At 34.1% G+C, this 18,256-nt stretch overlaps 1 long non-coding RNA gene across 1 annotated transcript in view; it reads left to right on the top strand.

Annotated features, from left to right (window-relative positions):
- Positions 1 to 18,256, top strand: part of LOC148754627 (uncharacterized) — a 51,247-nt gene that overhangs the window by 19,966 nt on the left and 13,025 nt on the right. The window contains exon 2 of the long non-coding RNA XR_016019968.1: positions 6,224 to 6,295. This is a non-coding gene — a long non-coding RNA (uncharacterized LOC148754627). The remainder of the gene's footprint in view (positions 1 to 6,223; positions 6,296 to 18,256) is intronic.

Here is an 18,256-nt window from a genome sequence, read left to right as displayed (position 1 = left end):
AAAACATAAAAGGAGAGGGGGTAAACGTCTGAATTTGCCAAGAGGAATTTAGGTAACATGCAGGCAGAAAAACAAGACTTCTGTATATATGAAATTTTCTATTACATAAACTTAATGGTAACTACATACACAAAACTGAAAAACTGAGACACGTAACATAAAAAAGGGGAAACAGGAAAAATCATAGAATACCACCAAACTAAAATAACAGACAGAAACACAAATGCAAAGAAACAATGGACACACAAAGCTACCAGAAAACAAAGATAAAATGGCTATAGGAAATCCTCATATATCAATAATCACCCTAAATGTAAATGGACTGAACTCACCAATAAAAAGACACAGAGTAGCACATTGGATCAAAAAACAAAACTGAACCATATTCAGCCTACAAGAGACACATCTCAGCAGCAAGGACAAATATAGACTCAAAGTGAAACAATGAAAAACGATACTCCAAGTAAATGGCATCCAAAGAAAAGCAGGTGTAGCTATACTTGTCTGACAAAATCAACTTCAAAAAAAAAATAAATAATAATAACAAAAGACAAAGATAGACATGTCATAATGATAAAGGGGACAATACAAAAAGAAGACATAACACTTATCAATATCTATTCTCCCAATCAGGTAGCACCAAAATATATAAAGCAACTACGAACAGAAGTAAAGGGAGAAACTGACAAAAACACAATTATACTAGGGGACCTAACTACGCCATTGGCAGTTATGGATAGATCATCTAAACAGAAAATGAATTAAAAAACATCAACCTTAAATGACACATAAAACCAAATGGCATAATTGACATTTACATAGCCTATCATCTGAGAACATCAGATTATACATTCTTCTCTAGTGTACATGGAACATTCTCAAGGATAGACCAAGTATCGGGACATAAAATTAACCTCAGCAAATTTTAAAAGATTGAAATCATACCAAACACATTCTCTGATCACAAGCCTTTGAAATTGGATATCAACTGCAAAAAGGAAGCAGGAAAAACCACAAATATGTGCAGATTAAACAACACACTTTTAAAGAACGACTTGGTCAGAGAAGAAATAAGAGTAGAGATAAAAAGATGCAAAACAAACAAATGAGAATGAAAATACATCCTACGAAAATTATAGGGATGCAGCAAAAGCAGTAGTAAGAGGGCAATTTATGTAATTACAGGCCTATCTCAAGAAAGAAGAAAAATCCCAGAGAAGCAACCTCATGGTACACCTTCAAGAACTAGAAAAAGAACAAATTAAACCCAAAGTCAGCAGAAGGAAGGAAATAATAAGAGTCAGAGCAGAACTAAATGAAATATTGAACAAAAAGACAATAGAAAAAAATTAATGCAACAAAGAGCTGGTTCTCTGACAAGATTAATAAAATTGACAAACCCTTGGCTAGACTCACTAAGATGAAAAGAGAAAAGACACAAACAGAATCAGAAATGAAAGAGGGGCGGTTACCAGTGATGCCAGAGAAATGCAAAGTATCATCCAAGAATACTATGAAGGACTATATGCCACCAAATTCAATAACCTAGAAAAAATGGACAAGTTCTTAGAAACATATAGCCTTTCTAGGCTGCATCACAAAAAACTGGAAAATCTAAATAGACCAATCAACGGTAAGGAAAGCGAATCAGTCATCTGAAATCTTCCCAAAAGCAAAAGTCAAGGACCAGATGGCTTCACTAGTGAATTCTACCAAACCTTCAAAGAGGATCTAATACGAATCCTGCTCAAACTCTCCCAAAAAATCAAAGAAGAGACAATATTCCCTAACTCATTTTATGAGGCCAACATTACCCTGATACCAAAACCTGGTAAGGATAATACAAAAAATGAAAATAGACCAATATCTCTGATGAATACAGATGCAAAATTTGTAAATACAATACTAGCAAATCGAATACAACAATATATTATAAAGATTATACATTAGGATCAATAAGGTTCATTCTAGGGGCACAAGGATGGTTCAACGTAAGCAAACTGATCAATGTGATATACCACGTAAAAAAAATAATGGGTAAAAACCATATGATCATATCAATAAATGCAGAAAAAGCATTTGACAAGGTACAACATCCATTTATAATTAAAACACTTAATAAAATGAGTATAGAAGGAAAGTAACAAAATAAAGACCATATTACCAAACCCTCAGCTAATATACTTAATGGAGAAAAATTGAAAGCTTTTCCTCTAATATCCATAACAAGAAAATGATGCCTTCTCTTCACAACTGTTATTCAACTTAGTATTGTAAGTCCTGGCCAGAGCAATCAGGCAGGGGAAAGAAATAAAAGGCATCCAAATTGGGAATGACGAAGTCAAATTGTCATTTTTCTCAGACAACATGATTCTTTATATAGACAACCCTGAAGATTAAAAAAAAAAAAAAAAAAAAAAAAAAAAAACAGAACAACAACAACAACAAAAACCCCACTACTAGAAACAATAAACTATCAGTAAAGTTGTAGGATGCAAAATCATTGTACAAAAATCTATCATGTTTCTATATTCCAGGAATGAAATTTTAGAAAAAGAAATGAAAAGAAAAATCTTTTTGCTGTTTATTCTTAGGAATAAAATACCAAAGGATAAACTTAACAAAGGATGGGGAAGACTTATACACTGGAAAGTTTAAGACATTATTAAAACAAATTGAAGAAGACATAATGAAGTGGAAAGGTATTCCATATTCATGGTTTGGAAGAATCAACATAGTTAAAATGACCATATCAACCAAAGCAATATACAGATTTAATACAATCCAGATCAAAATCCGAATCACATTTTTTAAAGAAATAAGACAAAAATTCATCAGATTTGTATGGAATCACAAAGGACACCAAATAGCCAAAGGAATCCTGAGTAGAAAGAACAAAGCCAGAGGTATCATACTTCCTGACTTCAAAGCGACAATAATCAGAACAGCATGGTATTAGCAGAAAAACAGACATAAACACCAATGGAACAGAACTGAGAATGCAGAAATAAACCGACATTTATAAGAGCAAATAATTTTCATCAAAGGAATCAAAAACATATAATGGAGAAAAGAAAGCCTCTTCAATAAATGGTGCTGGACAATTCCACTTCTAGGTATCTATCCGGAGAAATCCAAAACTCTAATTCAAAAAAATTTATGCACCCATATGTTTATTGCAGCACTATACACAATAGCCAAAACATGGAAACAACCGAAATGCCCATAGGTAGATGACTGGATTAAGAAACTGTGGTACATTTATACAATGGAGTATTATGCAGCCATAAAGAAGAAAGAAATCTTACCATTTGCAACAACATGGATGGACCTAGAGAACATTATGTTAAGTGAAATAAGTCAGGCAGAGAAAGAAAAATACCATACGATCTCACTTATATGTGGACTCTAAAGAAAACAATAAATGAATGAACAAATCAGAAACAGTTTCAGAGACATAGAGGAAAAACTGAGGGTTGCTAGATGGAAGGGGGCGTGGGGATAAGGGGGAAGGTGAGGGGATTAGAAAGCACAGTCTGTAACCACAAGATTGCGACAGGGTTACAAAAGTCAATTTGGGGAATATAATCAATAATGTTGTAAAGATTTTGTAGGGTATCCAATGGACACTTGTCTCATTAGGGAGACCACCTCAGGGAAGACGCAGATGTCTGATCACTGCACTGTACACCTGAAGCTGAAGCTGAACAATAATGAATGTCAATTACAAGTTTATATATATATATATGTGTGTGCATATATATATATATATATATATATATATATATATATATATATATATAATGTATATAGTTACAAGAAGCGGAGTACAGCATTAGGAATAGAGACAGTGGAAATGTAATGGCTGTATGCGATGTCAGAGGGATAGTGGATGAGCGGAGGGGGGTTGACACAGTGTGAGGGATATAAATGATAAACGTCTAACTATTATATTGTTTGTGCACCTGAAACTAATAAAATAAATAAATAAGTAAATAAACAAATAAATGGTGCTGGAAAAATTTCAAAGGCACATGCAAAGGAATGAAACTAGACTGCTAGCTGTCACCATACATCAAAATTACCTCAAAATGGATCATTTACCTACATATAAGACCTGAAAGAATAAATTGCATTAAAAAACATAGGTACTAAACTTATGGACCTTGGGCTTAGAGAGAATTTTATGATTTGGAACTCGAAGGCAAGAGAAGTAAAAGCTAAACTAAATGAATTGGACTTTATCAAACTAAAAAGCTCTGCACAGCAAAAGAAACCATCAACAAAACAAAAAGGTGACCAACCAAATGGAAGAAGATGTTTGCAAACAACACCTCCAATAATGGGCTAATATCCAAAATATATTTAAAAACTCATACAGCTCAACAACAACAAAATAATCCAATTAATTGGGCAGAGGATGTCGACAGATACTTCTCCCAAGTACAAACAGCCATCAGACATATGAAAAGATGCTCAACATCACTAGCTATTACGGAAATGAAATCAAAACTGCAAAGAGATACCACCTCACACCTTTAAGAATGGTTATTATCAACAAGACAATAACAAGTGTTGGAGAGGTTGTGGAGAAAAAGGAACCCTTATACACTGCTGGTGGGGATGTAAATTGGTATAGCCACTGTGGAAAACAGTATGGAGTTTCCTCAAATAATTAAGAATAGAATTATCATATGACCCAGCAAACCCTCTTCAGGGTATCTACCCCCAAAATTTGAAAAGATTTATCCATAAAGATATATGTACCTCTAGGTTCGTCACAACATTATTCATGGTGGCCAAGACATGGAAACAACCACAGTGTTCTTTGATAGATGACTGGATAAAGCATATGTGGTACATACATACAATGGACTATTACTTGGCCATAAGAAAAGATGAAATAGTGCCATTTGCTACAACATGGATGTATCTTGAGATTATCAGGCTAAGAGAAATAAGTCAGGCAGAAAAAGTTGAGAATCATAGGATTTCATTTATATGTGGTATATATAACTGAAAGCAACAGACGGGCAAGACAAACAAAAACTCATAGCTATAAACAACAGTTTAATGGTTACCCAAAGTAAAGGGCATAGGTGGAGGTAGAAAATGATAATGTGGGTGTGGGGACAGAGCCAGAAGTGCAGTTTCCAGGCCCTCGGCCTCACGCTAAAAGGTGCTGGCTCAGGTAGTAAATGGCCATCAACTGTGATTGGATGGCCATCAGCTGTGGCCAGTTGGCCGTCAGCTGTAACCAGTGAGCCATTGGCCACTAATATAACTGCTGTGGCTACGCTAGCAGAAAATGGGGGCTAGCAAGAAGATGGTGGCTGAGCTAGCAAGAGCGGATTGCAGAGAGGATCCGCCAGCGATGCCGCCAGCGAGAATATAATGGTATGACTCCCCTATCTATGGCTCTGTGGGTGTTCCTGTTTGGCCTCACCATGTCCTGCGTTCTTATCTGGGGAGCGGGAGCTGAGACCCCGCAGGCCGCCCCACACGACAGTGGGTCAAATACATGGTGACGGAGAGATTTGACTTTGGGTCATGAATACACATGCAATATTCAGGTGATATTTTATAGAATTGTACACTTGAAACCTATATAATTTTATTAACCAATGTCACCTCATTAAATTTAATGTAAAAAATGGTATGTGGAGTTCGTGGCAGTTGAGTGGTGTTCCAAAAATGTAGCTACATGCCAAAATACTATAGAACAATTTGCTGTTAAATAATAACAGAAAAGGCAATTCTGTATAAAACTTTTTTGAAAGCATGGATTTTACTAGGAAAACCATTCAATAATGGAACAAACATGTTGTCAGTACATTCAGGTTATCCTGAATACCTAAATGGAACTTAAATTATTGTCATATTAAGAACTTTAAAAAGTAAGCCATACCAAAATGATCTCCTTTCCAATGTTTTCTTTCTACCCAAATTTAGCTAATTGTGGTATATATTTGAATAGGAATAAGTTATGCAGAGATTTCTTAAACCCTCTTACTGTGTATATATTCATCAGAGTTTGGGGTCATTGAAGAAAATAAAATATTTAACTTGGCAATATCTTGTTCATGTATAATGTTCTCATTTTAATAAAAACTTACATTTTTGCTTATGCTTTTATAACTACCCATTTGAAAGTGACTCCGTTATCTTGGAGTCCAGGTATAATATTTTAGCAACATGTAACTTTTTTTTTTTTTTTTTCCAGATTTGAATACCATAGTTAAGAGCTGACCCTGAATTCAGTAAGAGTACTTTCCATCTCTTCATTAAACTATAGGTAAGCACTTCCTATGCGTTGGGCAGGGCGTTTAATGGTAGAGATAGAGAGATGAATACACACCCAATTCCGGCTCTGTAAGATGCACAGTAGTGACGTAAACATGGAAATACAATTTCAGTGCAATGTGTGAATTGGCATGGAAATCATGAAAAAATTGGTTTCACATAAAAGGAATTGATAAACAATCTCTAGGAGGGTCAGGGAGCGATTTATAGAAAACTTGAGATTTGTGCAGTACCCCAAAGGATAAGCACTTTATCTAGTAGACACACACACACACAAAAGAGTAACTTTGGATTTTGTTCATGAAATAATTCCCTCAATTTTGTTCATGGAGAGCTTCTTTTTCCTACTATGTTTTTTTCCCAGTGTTTTAAATCAATTCTAATAAAAATGTAATATATTTTTGGAGAATGAAATAAGTAGTTTTAAATTGGTTAAGAAAATAGTCCATTAATTCCACTCTTTCATAAAACCTCACCTTCTCACATACCTGACCCTATACTGGAAAAACTGTTCCTGTTAAATACTCGTTACTTTGGGGCAGTTGTTTATGGGGATGCAAGCTGACATGTTGGTCATCACGTCTACAGGTAGCACATCTGTTAGACACAGTTTGTTTCTCCAGTTGCCTGACTTCCTTTCTCAGTATTAAACAAATGAAAGTCTTCCTACATCTGTGAAGTGGTATAGTGTTGTGGATAAGAGCAGGGATCAGGAATCAACCTACGCTTAAGTAGCATTTTACCATTTACTAATAGCATAATCTTGGATAAGTCACCTCAACTCTCAGAGTCTGAAATTCTTCACTTCTGAATTGGAGATACTGTATCTCTTTATGTGTATTAAATGGTTTATATCCATTAAACCCATGGCACTATATCTGGCAAATAGATTGACCACAGTGTCCCATTTCATCTATTTGAATAGATATAAACATTTTTCTTTTGTCTTCATCATTAAACCTACTTCATTCTCATAATTTTATTAATATTTTAATTCAAATTTAATAGGTTCCATACTTTTCTGCCAATACTCAACCAATTTCTCTAGAGATGAATTTAAAAACATATGAACACAAAATAAATGATTAATAAAATGAAGAAAAACAACCTATGGAATGGGAAAAAATATTTACAAACCATATATCTAACAAGAGGTTAATATCCAAAATATGTAAATAACCCATACAACTCAGTAGCAAAAAATAATAATAATCCAATTAAAATAGGCAAAGGACTTGATTAGATATTTTACCAAAGAAGATACATGAATGGAAAACAAGTACGTGAAAAGGGGATTAACGTCACTAATCACTAGGGAGATGAAAATCAAAACCACAGTAGAATATCATTGCACACCTGTTAGAATTGCCAGCATCAAAAAGACAACAATGGGTGTAGACGTGGTGGGGTTATCACTTTGAAAAAGGTATAAATGTCTAATTATTATGTTGTTTTGTACACGTGAAAGTAATAAAAAAAATGACAACAGATAACAAATGTTGACAAGGATTTGTAGAAAAGGGAACCCTTGTGCATTGTTCGTAAGATTGTATATGGAACCAGCTACAATGGGAAACAGTATGAATGTTTTCCTTGAAAAATAAAAAAGTCAAACTACCATACGGTCCAGCAATTCCACTTTGGGGCATATATCCAAAGGAAATGAAAACACTGTGTCGAAGAGATGTCTGCACCTTCGTGTTCATTGCAGCATTATTTACAATAGTCAAGACATGGAAAGAACCTAAATGCCGTGTTTCCCTGAAAATAGGACCTAGCCGGACCATCAGTTCTAATGCGTCTTTTGGAGCAAAAATTAATATAAGACCCTGTCTTATTTTAATATAATACAAGACTGGGTCATAATATAATATAATTAATGTAATAAAATAAAATAAAATAAAATAAAATAAAATAAAATAAAATAATAAAATAAAATAAAATAATAAAATAAAATAAAATAATAAAATAAAATAAAATAAAATAAAATAAAATAAAATAAAATAAAATAAAAAAATAAAATAAAATAATATAATATAATGCCAGGTCTTATTGTAGTATAAGACTGGGTATACTGCAATATAATGTAGTATAATATAATGTAATACTGGGTCTTATATTAATTTTTGCTCCAAAAGACTCATTAGAGCTGATGGTCCGGCTAGGTCTTATTTTCAGGGAAACACGGTGTTCATCGATAGATGAACAGATAAAGAAGTTGTGAATGATATAATATATTTGAATATTATTCAGTCATATAAAAATGAAGTCCTGCCATTTGCAATAACATGGATGGAACTTGAGGACATTTTACTAAGTGAAGTAAGTCAGACATATAAAGACAAATACTATATGATGTCACTTACATAGAATCTTAAAAAAAAAAACTCAGAAAAAAAAGATCACATTTGTGGTTACCAGCAGGGGTGAGAGGGAGGTGTTGGAAGGTGGTCAAAAGGTACAAACGTCCATTTATAACATAAATAAGTAGTAGGGTTGAAATGTGCAGCATGATTAATATAGTGTAGACTGTTTTATGATAGGTATATTTGAAAGTTTTAAGAGAGTATGCTGGACATAAGAGTACTCATTGCAAAGAAAAATACTTTTTTTTATTCTTTTGTTTGTTTTTGTTTTTGTATCTATATGGGATTATGGATGGTAACTAATTTTTTAAATTTATTTGGGTTACATTGGTTAATAAAATTACATAGATTCAAGTGTACAATTCTGTAATACATCATCTGTATATTGCATTGTGTGTTCACCACCAAAGTCAATTCTATTCTCCTTCCGTCACCATATATTTCACCCTTTTTACCCTCTTATACCTCCCTCCTCCCCCTTACCCTCTGGTAACCACTAAACTGTTGTCTGTATCTATGAATTTTTGTTCATTTGTTTGTCTTGTTCATTTGTTGCTTTCACTATTATATCCCACATGTGAGTGAAATCATACGGTTCTTGACTTTTTCTGTTTGACTTAGTTCGCTTAGCATGATAATCTCAACATCCAACCATGTTGTCGCAAATGGCTAAATTTATTTTGGTAATCTTTTTACAATATATGTAAGTCAAATCATGTTGTACACCTTAAAATTATACAGTGTTATACTCGTATGTCAATTATATCTCAATAAAACTGGAAGAATATATTTGTTTGAATCACAATCCTTTAAGAAAGAAAGACATTTTTTAAATTTGTCACTTAATCTGAAATCAGTTTTTTTAATTTTTATTTTTCAATTGCAGTTAACATTCAATATTATATTAGTTTCATGTGTACTGCATAGTGGTTACACATTTATATAATTTACAAAGGGATTCTGCCAATAATTATATTACCAATCTGACACAATATTTAAATATGATATAACTGCCAGAGCCATCTAAATTCAGGAAAGGTGTGAAATTCTTTCATAGTTACACTATTTCCAGTTGTGGAAATTGATTCAGATGACAAAGAGCACTTGGGAACAGTGCGCAGTTTCATTCTTACAAATTCCAGTGACTGTTCAGCTTTCTGTGTGATGATAGCAACCATATTCCTACCATACTGATGGAATTCTCTATAGATAGGGGTGTTGTCAACAGACTACTGTGATCTTAAAATACACAAACTTCTAAAAACATTATCAGCAGTTGTTGTTAGCTTACCTTTAATTGTCTTATTCCTTTTGTAAACCCCAGTTTCGGACCCACTGTAATTCAGGATAGTAGCATGCTTATGATTAACCCCAGGCCTTCCTGCGCAAGAAAAACTATTGGTTTCCCAGGTTTCCTCAAGTAGTAGTTTGGTGCAGTTACTCTGTAGGTTGTGAATATGGATTGATCGCCTAAGGGATGGAGCTAGCATATTTAAATCTTTAAAACAAATTATGGAAGCCATTATACAATCTATTCACTTGGAAGGAAGGAAGGGTCCAATTCTTTGAGAATTTTTGTCTCTTTTAAAAGCAAGTTTAATGAATATATCCTTTTAGCAGAATATTGTCAGAGGAAACTCTTCTGTCTGAAAATCTAATGGTGTCCATCAAAAAAGAAAGAAAGAAAGAAACAGAGGAAGGAAGGAAGGAAGGAAGGAAGGAAGGAAGGAAGGAAGGAAGGAAGGAAGGAAAGAAGGAAGAAATCAGCTGAGGACATTTAGAGAAGAATATAAAGGAATTTTTGATCTTTTAAAGTTATGTATACCTATTGTTAAACTCAGAATTTTAACCCCTGTAAAAATTATGCTTCATGAAAGCATAGTGATACACCTAAAGAATGTCCCATCTTGCTTGGTGAGGTGTTCTGGAAATTTTCTTTGGAAACATTTCTTCATTCTTTTAATTTTTGTTTGAATTGTATTAAAAGTTGAAGTTGTACAACTAAAAACGATAACAGCACAAAATGATTGCTGTTGCCAAAAGTTAAAGAAAAACAATGCATGTCGAAGTTACAGTCCAATGTAATTTTCCCAACCAGAAGAAACAACCCTCTGAGCATACAATGACTCCTCAGTCATTTCTCACTGCTGAACATGTTAAGTTTCTGCTAGTTAGGAGCATATGTGTTTGCTTGCTATTGTTTTCTTTTAAAATGGATATGTGTACAAATAAGATACAGGTAAATGTGTAAAACATATGTTAAGTAACATAAGTGAAAATAATATCAACATGTTATCAAATTTTATTTTAAGAACAGGGGAGCTAATTATTTATTACATGTGTGGGCAACCCCTTAAAAAGTTGCATAAGAAATGAAAAATGTAGCACAAAATACCTACACCTACAGATTTGTATCTGTCACATTCCAAATCTTTTTTTACAACAAGAAGTAGCATTTGATAATTCTAAGGTTTATAACTATTGACATACCTCAATATTAAATATATGCTAGAAGATTTTTCAGATATCAGCAACTAGAGGACATGGTAGCAACTGCCTATGAAAAGTGTTGTACATTTCAATTGAGACGCTCAAGAGTATTGTATGGGCCCATGTTCATCTATTATGTAAATGAAAATCTCTTTATATCTTGAGTTAATCAGTGCATTAAGGGGGCTAAAGACTTTATGATTCATCGACAGTGATATACTGAAATATTCTGCACAGTTAGCTGACTTCATGAGGTTTAATTTTCAGTTCAGAAGCTAACAGTAATAACTTTGGCACATACACTAAATTAGCGTAAATGCTCATGGTAGCAGCACGAATGTAAAAGCGACAGTGATGCATACTGCACTACTAAACGTCAGGAACAAGTGAGGCTGAAGAAAGAAAAGAGAAACCTTTAGGATCTTAGTACAATATTCATACTTTCCAAAGGCAAACACTAATTTGCTGTTTAATCTAGATATCAGACCATGAATAATAAAGAATCTGCATAATACACCAATTCTGTTTCAAAATGCTTTCCTTGTTGGGAGAAAAAGGCCACATTCATAAGATGGAGATGCTAGTTTATTACAGGCAGTAATGGTAGTGAGCTTTTTAGAACTTTGCCCAGGGCACCACTATGACTGCCAGTAACAAAAAAGAAAATAGCAATTGAGTGTCTCTGAACAGCTATCATTTACTATAATACTTAACCAAAATATTGCTTTAATTTGACTGCAGCTCAGAACTTTTTATAAAAATCTGTGAAAACTTGGTAATATCACTCTATTTTTCAAAGAAAAAGAATAGACTTTTTAAAGTTTCTCAATTATTAGTCACTTGGGAGGTTAACTGCAAAGATGGCACAGATATTTCTGGTTTATTTTCTGTTAAGAATCAAGAATATTTAGTTATTTTAAAGGTCATATTATCTACTCTGGATATATTTTAGAAAATCCCCCTTGCCTACTCTGTACCTCTGTGTCCACAAAACTTAACAGACACAATTTATGAACAATTTTTACTTCAAAGCAAGTAAAATTCAGTGACCTCAGAGGTAATCTTCTGATTCTCTCTGAGTCAGACACTGAATGAACAGAATATGAATATGGGATTTCTCCAAGGCCAGCTGATTAAGTAGTGACAAAGAAATAAAGATAAAAAGGAAAAGGTTATATTGTACACATCAGGTGACATAGTATACATAGGGATAAAGCGTAGAATGAAATAAGCTTGTGAAAATGGCGAACAAGAGTCTTTACTGAGAAATAAAAGTTACACCAGAATATGTATGGATCCATGAGTGGAAGATTGTAACAAAAAGTAACAGACATCAATTATTGTCAGTATCTAACATTTATTATAAACTGCTATTTGGTAGGTATTATCCTTAGCATTTTATACGCAAAATGTATGACCTTATGATTTGAATATTATTTTTATCCTTTACAAATGAAGAAACTGAAGCAAAAGATGTTAATCACTTACCAAAGGTCACACAGTTCATAATGTTGGAAATGGTATCCAAATGCAGTACGTTTGCCTAGAGAGCTACATTTCTAACTCATGTAGGATGCAGCAGGATGAAGGCAGATGTGTGTAATTTTCTCACATAAATAGAAGAACAAAAATAAAAATGCTTGTAGGACTAGAGAGTAAAGCTTAGAGTTGGACTATGCAAATTTTTCATAGATAGAAATGAAGAACAAAAGTGATCGTGCAGGTAGATTTAGAGACTGAATTCTGGAATTGGAAACACTGTAAGATAAAAGGATCTAACATGCACTATCGTATTTAATGTTCATAACAACTCTATGAATCAAGCACTGTTAATAGCCACACATGATGAAATGGAGACACAACGTGGCTGACTACTTTCATCACACAGCAGGGAAGTGGGAGAGCTGGAACTGAACCCAGATCTGACTGACTATGCTCTCAGAGATTATTTTTTACTGCTTCTGCATACATTCCTAAATGTATACAGTAAGTAATATTGTAACTTTGTGATACAAAGGCCATTAAGTACATATGACAAATTACGGTACTTCAAGAGATTTCAACTTTGCCAACAACCTGTTTTCCTATGAACCATTTCCTTCCATTTTGGGAGAGGTATTTTTTTTTTAATTTTTTTAAACTTCATTGGGGTGACAATTGTTAGTAAAATTACATGGATTTCAGGTGTACAATTCTGCATTACATCATCTATAAATCCCATTGTGTGTTCACCACCCAGAGTCAGTTCTCCTTCCATCACCATATATTTGATCCCACTTACCCTCATCTCCCACTCCACACCCCCCTTATCCTCTGGTAACCACTAAACTATTGTCTGTGTCTATGAGTTTCTGTTTCTCATTTGTTTGTCTTGTTCTTTTGTTATTTTTGGTTTATATACCACATATCAGTGAAATCATATGGTTCTCTGCTTTTTCTGTCTGACTTATTTTGCTTAGCATTATACTCTCAAGATCCATCCATGTTGCCACAAATGTTCCTATATCATCTTTTCTTACCGCTGAATAGTATTCCATTGTGTATATATACCACAACTTCTTTATCCATTCATCTATCGAAGGACATTTTGGTTGTTTCCATGTCTTGGCCACCGTAAACAAAGCTGCAATGAACATTGGAGCACATGTGTCTTTATCTATAAATGTTTTCAGATTTTTTTGGTAGATACCCAGGAGAGGGATTGCTGGGTCATATGGCAATTCTATTCGTAATTTTTTGAGGAACCTCCACACTGCCTTCCATAACAGCTGCACCAGTCTGCATTCCCACCAACAGTGTATGAGGGTTCCTTTTTCTCCACAGCCTCTCCAACACTTCTTACTATTTGTCTTGTTGATGATAGCCATTCTGACTGGGGTGAAGTCATATCTCATTGTGGTTTTTATTTGCATTTCGCTAATGATTAGTGATGTTGAGCATTTTTTCATATGTCTGTTTGCCATTTGTATGTCCTCTTTAGAGAAATGTCTCTTCAGGTCTTCTGCCCATTTTTCAATTGGGTTGTTTGTTGTTGTTTTTTGTTGAGTTGCATGAGTTCCTTGTATATTTTGGATGTTAGCCGCTTATCGGGGGCACTGTTTGCAAAAATCTTCTCCCATTCAGTTGGTTGCCTCTTTATTTTGTCGATGGTTTCTTTTGCTGTGCAGAAGCTTTTAAGTTTCATATAGTCCCATACGTTTATTTTAGCTTTTACTTCCCTTGCCTTTGGAGTCAAATTCATAAAATGCTCTTTGAACCCAAGGTCCATAAGTTTAGTACCTATGTTTTCTTCTATGCAGTTTATTGTTTCAGGTCTTATGCTTAAATCTTTTATCTATTTTGAATTAATTTTGGTACATGGTGACAGATAGCAGTCCAGTTTCATTCTTTTGCACGTGGCTATCCAATTCTGCCAGCACCATTTATTGAAGAGGATCTCTTTGCTCCATTGTATGTTTTTAGCTTCTTTGTCAAAAATTATCTGTCCATATTTATGTGGTTTTATTTCTGGGTTCTCAATTCTATTCCATTGGTCCATGTGTCTGTTTTTCTGCAAATACCATGCTGTTTTGATTATTGTAGCCCTGTAGCACAGGCTAAAGTCAGGGAGTGTCATACCTCCAGCATTGTTCTTTTTTCTTAAGATTGCTTTGGCTGTTCGGGGTCTTTTGTGGTTCCAAACATATCTGATGATTTTTTGTTCTATTTCTTTAAAAAATGCCATTGGGATTTTGATGGGGATTGCATTAAATCTGTATATTGCTTTGGGTACTATGGCCATTTTAACTATGTTGATTTGGAAGAGGTATTTTTAACAGTTTCATTGGGATACAATTTGTATACCTTAAAGTTCATCTGTTTAAAGTATACAAGTCAATGGCTTTTTGAGTATATACAGAGTTGTGTGACCATGAACATAAACTGATTTCAGTACATTTTCTTACCCCCAAAAGAAATCTCATACCCATTATGGCCACTCCTCATCTCCTCTCTTCCAAGTCCTATACAACCAGTAATATTACTATCTTTATGTATTTCCCTATTTTGGACATTTCATTTACTTCCCTTGACCTTCGGAGTTCTGAAAACCTGTCCTTCTTTAGAACCTTTCTTTCAGTTTCTATATATTACGGTAGGATTTCTTACAGTATCTGGAAGGAGCTGAGACAGACAGAACTATTTCAGGAGAAAAGCAATTTCCACACAGGTTATATAATTTTATTTCCAAGTAGATATAAAAACGGAATTAAAGAAGTGGCAGGATAATTTTTTGGAAAGAGCCCTATTGTCAGGCAAATGGCATCTGTTGCCTACTAGTATCAGGAGTAGAAGTCTGAGCACTTCTGCCAACTGCATCCTGATATCAGAGTCCCCAAGGAAAACAACATTCAAGCCCTGGGTGGAAAAGTGCTTTCTTCACATACAGAAGAGACATAAGGAGATCAGTTTCAGGTGTGGACATCAGTCCCCTATGACCAATGAGTCCCTGTCAATAGCTGACACAGGGCAGTTGGCCTGCATGCATCCCTCTTGTGCTACAACAGAAGGCACCTGTCACCTCCCCAAAGGGAGCAGATATAGTCGTGACAGTGTCCAGGTGCCGCATGATGCACACACTTAGGGAGAACAAAATAGCATGAATTGAGTATGAAACGGGGAGATATTCACACACAAGATGGTAAGTCCAGCACAAGCTGTGACAATCATTTATCTCTTAAAAGAAGTGCCTGAGGCCCAAGGCCCATTCTCATGAGGCCAAGAAGGGACTGCGTGCATGAAAATGCTTTTCCTAACACACATTCATCAAATCTAGGCCCAGCCCGATTCTTTCACATAATTTTGTTCAGGTGGTATACATTTGTACCAAATACAAGGTATGTGTGTGTGCATGTGAATGGAAATGGGAATAAAAAAGGAACCTGTTCTTAACATGTTTATAATCAAGTAAATGGACCCAATATTAAATTTAATAAAACATAATGCATAGTTAGAAATATGCATGAATCGTTTTGAAAAAACAAAGAGGAAGCATTTAGTTTAGAATTTGGAGGTAGGGAGAATGTTAAATCAAAGACAGATCATTAGGAGAAATGATGATTCCCTGTATATTCTTCATGGTGTCACTTTACATCTTAATGAATCTGGTCTTCATTTTTTTTTTTTTTTTTAAGCCGAGATGCTTAGAAAAATGATCTTTGACACCCTTTTCAGTGCTGCAATCCTGAGTGAGGAGAAGGAATATTTTTATCCACACCCTTCACTCCCAACAAAAGAAAACCAAAGTGGAAAGCAACCAACAAAAAAATTGCTTATTTAGTATGTGTGGGTCTAAGGAATTTGAGATTAAATCATTTAATTAATTAGGAATTCTTCAGATTATTTCTATCATGCATTCATTCATTCAACGATATGAAGTACTTAATATTACCAGATGCTATTCAAAGTGCTGGTGTTAGAGCACTGAACAAATTGACTAAAAGTAGACAATTTCCCTACTTTGATATTTGTTTACTTCTTATAGCTTTCAAGACATAGGCTGTGTTTCATATATTAAAGGCTTCAGTTTTCTGGTTTCCCAGTTTTCTCATGCTTGGAAAAATTATAGGCATACTTGTATTTGCTTCAGATAAATATGAGGGTTTATTTTTTCAGTTACGGTTGACATTCAATATTTTATATCAGTTTCAGGTGTACAGCATAGTGGTTAGACATTTATATAATTTATGAAATCATCCCCCTGACTAGTCTAATACCCACCTGACTCTATATATAGTTATTACCATATCATTGACTATATTCCCTATGCTTTACTTTACATCTGCATGACTACTTTGTAATTATGAATTTGTACTTTTTAATCCCTTCACCTTTTTCACCCTGCCCCCAAACCTTCCTCCCATCTTTCACCCTGATAAATCTAGTACTCATCTGACACCATAAGTAGTTATTACAATATTATTGACTATATTCCTTACGCTAAACTTTACATCCCTGTGACTATTTTTTAACTACCAATTTGTACTTCATAATCCCTTCACCTTTTTCACAACTTTCTTATCACATCGTAGGAGGTGTTACATGATATCAGCAAGACATTACTGTTGATATAACTTTGATTAGTTGATTAACGTGGTGTCTGCCAACTTACTATTTTATTTCTAAAGTTAATATATTTTCCATTCCATACTTTACTGTTCAGAAGTGAGTCAGCTGGTACATCCCTACACAAGGAGAGATGAATTAAGCTTGGAAGAAGAGTTTTAAAGAATTTATGGACTTATGATACACCCACCACAATAATTATTAAAAATTCAGGGGAAGATATTTTCAGAGCTATGGAAATATCTTGTTTCTCCTTAAAGTTTCACACACTAATTTTAGTATCCATCAGTGAATTTTGCCTGCAGCAATGATTACTCTGGTGTTCTAATGATCATTTTCCATTTTCTTCATTTTTTCCACATTTATACATTGGTATTCTTTGATAAGGAAATTTTGTCCCTTCTTCAGCAATTTTTATTGATTTGATGATTTTGTATATTAGTATGGACTCATGGATATTTATTTATTTTATTCCTTGATTTAAAACCCAATCCTAACTTAATTTAATTTCTTGCTTAAAACTTTCCAGCTTTGGCCATTGGGAAAACTTTAGTCCTTTTGACATGCCCCGACCATTTTTGTTTAAGCGTTTTTAAAAATTTCTGGTACTATAATGTTATCATCGTACATATTATGTACCTCGGCCATTTCTCCAAGGATGATCATTTTAGAAATCAGTTTTTTTAATGTTAGAACACGGGTCTGCAAACTTTTTCTGTAAACAGCCAGATAATAAATATTTTAGGCTTTGTGGGCCATGCAATCTGTCACAACTGCTCAACTCTGCTATTGTATCACAGAAGTGTGGCTATGTTCTAATAGAATTTTATTTACAAAAATACCCAACAGGCCAGTTTTGGCCTATGGGCCATAATTTGTGTACACTTAGTTAAGACACAAGAAAGTCTAAAGTGTAAGTAGAAGGACAATGATCTGAAAGACATCTTGAAAACTAGGCAAGTTTCATTTTAAATCTAATTTTGAGTCTTGAAACC

This window comes from Rhinolophus sinicus, chromosome 18 (assembly GCF_057876585.1).
Source record: "Rhinolophus sinicus isolate RSI-liver-muscle chromosome 18, RSI-T2T, whole genome shotgun sequence".
Taxonomy (NCBI): Eukaryota; Metazoa; Chordata; class Mammalia; order Chiroptera; family Rhinolophidae; genus Rhinolophus; species Rhinolophus sinicus.
This window is presented reverse-complemented; position numbering and strand designations above follow the sequence as displayed.